Source organism: Crocuta crocuta, unplaced genomic scaffold (assembly GCF_008692635.1).
Source record: "Crocuta crocuta isolate KB4526 unplaced genomic scaffold, BGI_CrCroc_1.0 scaffold7, whole genome shotgun sequence".
Classification (NCBI taxonomy): Eukaryota; Metazoa; Chordata; class Mammalia; order Carnivora; family Hyaenidae; genus Crocuta; species Crocuta crocuta.
Window position 1 is genome coordinate 6978132 of NW_027531904.1, and position 3624 is coordinate 6981755.

The following is a 3624-nucleotide window of genomic DNA, read 5'->3' on the forward strand; positions in this document are numbered from 1 at the left end:
GGCCCTGCGGGGGGGGGGGACGAGAAGAGGGGGGAGACTGTCAGTGCTTCCCCGGCCATGTGCCAAAGCTCCTTCCCACCCCACGACGCAATGGAGGCCTGAGAAGGGCCCCGGGAGAGAGGACTGAACATGCAGCCCCCCAAGGCCGGCCAGCCGGAGCCCCCCTCCACACACACGCAGCTCCTCAGCCTCCCTGCACACAAGAACACGGAAGTGGGATGCAGACTATCAGGCTTGAGTCACTCAGCATCAGAAACAACTGAATAAACGTTCACCACAATCAAAGCGAAAAAGATGGGTTATGAAGCAGTACGCACGCATGACCCCGTTTTGTTTTTAAGTAACTATTTATACGCATATATTTATATATAACCACACAGCAAAATCTGGAAGGGCGCATGCTAAAACGTTAACAATGATTCTCTCAAGATGGTGACGGTTACGAGTAATTGTTATTTTCTCCTTTGTGTCACTGTGGATTTTCCAAATTACCTAGGTACGTTTTACAAAGAAATAAAACGTTGGCTTTTCAAAGTTTTTGAAGGGGTGGCGTCTACCCGGCTCGCCGAGGGGTTCCTGGTTCAGCGAAAGAGCCCCAGCCACAAAGGGTCACCTGCAAAGGCCCCACACCCCTGGGGAGACACAGTGGGCGCCCAGAGGAGGGATGGGGCTCTGGGAGCTAAGCACAGGGTTCCTGGTGGCTTCACCTCCTGGCACGGCCAGACCCGACGCTGGCGGCCATCAGTAAAACCGGGGACCCAGACTCCTTTCGGGCTGTTTCCTGGGGAACGCCGGGGCCGCCCAGCCCTGCCCGGGGTCTGGGCGCCAAGGCCCCCAGCAGCCCCCCTCGCGCTCCACGCCCACCAGCCTTGCGTAATCCGAGCCCAGGCCGCCAGGGCAAACACTAGCTGCTGAGCCAGGAGCGCCAAGGTGAGGCTGAATCAATAGTCTGCGTGTTGTTTTTCCTCCTTCAGCAAACAGACAGCGGGACCTCTCTGCCCGGGGCCACATAACTGTCCCCACATAGGGCCCCTGACTAGCCAGAAGCCAAGCCCCAGGGGTGGGGAGAAGCTAGGGGAGGCCCCAGCGGGGGTTGCTGGGGGTGTCCTGTCTCAGCGCCAAGCTCAGTGAGCAGAGAGCCTGCCCACAGGGCCCCGGATGCCCCCACCACTCCCAGCCCCAAAGGAGGCCACTCTTGCCAGGCTGCAAAAGCGAAGCTCTCCGCGGCCCCCCCCCCGGGCCCCCCAGCTCCCCAGCAGGAGCAGGGCAGGCGGGCTCACCACGGCTCACCACCGGCACGCCTCACTTCTCCAGGGCCTGCCCTCAGCCACAACTGGCCCCCTGGCTGCTCCCCCTACAGTCCCACCCTGCAGGCCGGGAGGGACTCCACACACAATTCCAGGGTATTTTCAGTTTACCCCAAAATAACCTGACAGCTGATGGCAGGGGCCGCTCACAACGAAGCCCCTCCTCACCCTGGGCAGAGTCCACCGGGCTCCAGGACAGGCCTGGAAGCCCCCGACCCACGACGCCTTGGACTTCCAAGTTCGAGAAAGCCAGTCTTAGCAATGACGGGGTGGCCAAACGTAGGCCTGGGCGTGTGAAGGGATCGCAAGCCCCTCATTTAACAGAGGGTCGGGGGGAGGGGGGTTGAGGGCAGAGCCAGATAGGAACAAGGCCTCTTCTCCCCTACTTGGTGCTGCAAGCGCTGCCTCTTGGGTCCAGATGGGAAGTCAAGCTGCCCCGGACCACTGTGCTGTGAGCCCCTCTGAAGCCCCCAAACCAAGACCGGGCTTCCCTGGGTCTGGCCCAGGCCTGGTGAATGGAGCCGCAGCTGCCTGACGTTAAAGGTGATTAACCAACTATTTAATTACCCTGCAGCACCCAAAAAGGAAGCAGGCTTCAGGCACAACCGAACAATCTCCCAGGAAAGGGCACAGGATCCCTAGCCACGGGGAGCCCAGAAGCCCCTAGACAGCCCTATCTCCTCGTCCAGGAGGAAGAGAAGATCCCCCCCTCCCAAAAGAGCAGGCGCTGAGAACAATGAATGAATGGGCTTCTCCCCACCCCCATCGCAGACTCTGACTCACCCTATGAGTCCCACTTCAGGCTGAAGCAGGAGGCTTGCTGTATTTCCAGCCTCCCGCGATGCCCTCTCACTTGGGACTCGGCTCTGGGCTGTGACCACAGAGAGCTGGGAGTGCTCTTTCTGGCTGTGGTCTCAGGCAGAGCCCTTTCTCTGATCCCTGGGCCTCTCTGGGCTGTTCTCTGTCCCGCAAGGACAGCCACTCTGAAACATCACTGAACCTACCCCCCCACCCCCGCCCCAGATCCGGCTGCTGGTGCCCAGGCACTGAGGCGCTAGTGTGGACGGGGGCTGCCTGGGAGACTGGACCCAGTCTCTCTTTCCAGCAGAGACCCCCAAGCCAGGTCCTTGTCACAGGCACCGAAAGGCTCTCCTGAAATTCTTATTTCCAGTCCCTGCTCAACGGCTCATTTGCTGTGCGATCTCAAACAAGTCACTTTCTCTCTCCGTTTCCTTGGTGGGCCTCAGTTTCCTTGGTGGTAAAAACTGCGAGACCCGAGGTTTTCAAACTTTTTTTTTTTTTTAAGCCACACAATCCTTTTTAGAAAATCAAATTTCATGTGGAAGCCCAATATAGGAAACAGCACCCCTGGGCTGCTCGGCTTGAGCCGCGCCGAGCTCTGGCTACTCTCCTCGGCGGCTGTCCACACCTGGCCGGCGGCTGCCCAGCCCTCGCTAGGCCACATCACCTGGCTTCTCCTCGCACTTGCCAAGTCAAAACCGGAATTCCAACGCCCTCCCGCGCCCCGGCCGAGGGTCTGCACCCCCAGGGGCTCGGGGGCAGCAGGTACTGCCCGGGGACCGCTGTCCGACCTGTCTGGCAAGCGGGCAGCCCCGCAGTCCAGCCGCCCCACGGGGGCAGCAGGGGCCTGGGCCAGGCCTCGGCGGGGGGCAGCCCCACAACCTCCCGGAGCTGNTGGGCGCGGGCTGCCGCGGGCTTCAGGCGGCACGCGGAGCTCCGTCTCGGCTGGATTGCGGGGGAGCTGGCCCTCTCCCCCCACAGCCCCACGACTGCCTCATTCCTGAGCCATGAATTGCATTTGGGCACGACCCGGTTAAGGGTCCTGGGTGACCCACCTGGGGTAGCGCCCCCCGAGGTCAGACTTCACCGCGATGGGGCACCCCTTGCACAGGCCTACTGTTAGAGGAGTCACGACTGTTTGCATCTATATAGACAGGTGGATACGCTGAACCAGTAAGCCCACGCCTTTTAATTTTTTTTAACTTTTTTTTTTTTTTTTAAACACCAACCGCCTGTCAGGCACCAGGACAGTCACTTTACATTATTATCTCCTTACGTGCATTATTTAATCCACATAATGCTTCCAGGCCGACATGATTAATCCCATTTTACAGATAAGGAAACTGAGGAGCACAAAGTTTAAATGATCTGCCCAAGGCCCCCCAGCTAGCAGGCCTCAGGGCCTGGAGGAAATCTGGGGCTTTGACAGAGCCTGAAACCAAGCTACTCTGCAATATACCAACCGGCTTCTCTCCCTCCCTGGGTCCCTGCCCTAGAAAACGTCTGTGCTACTTGG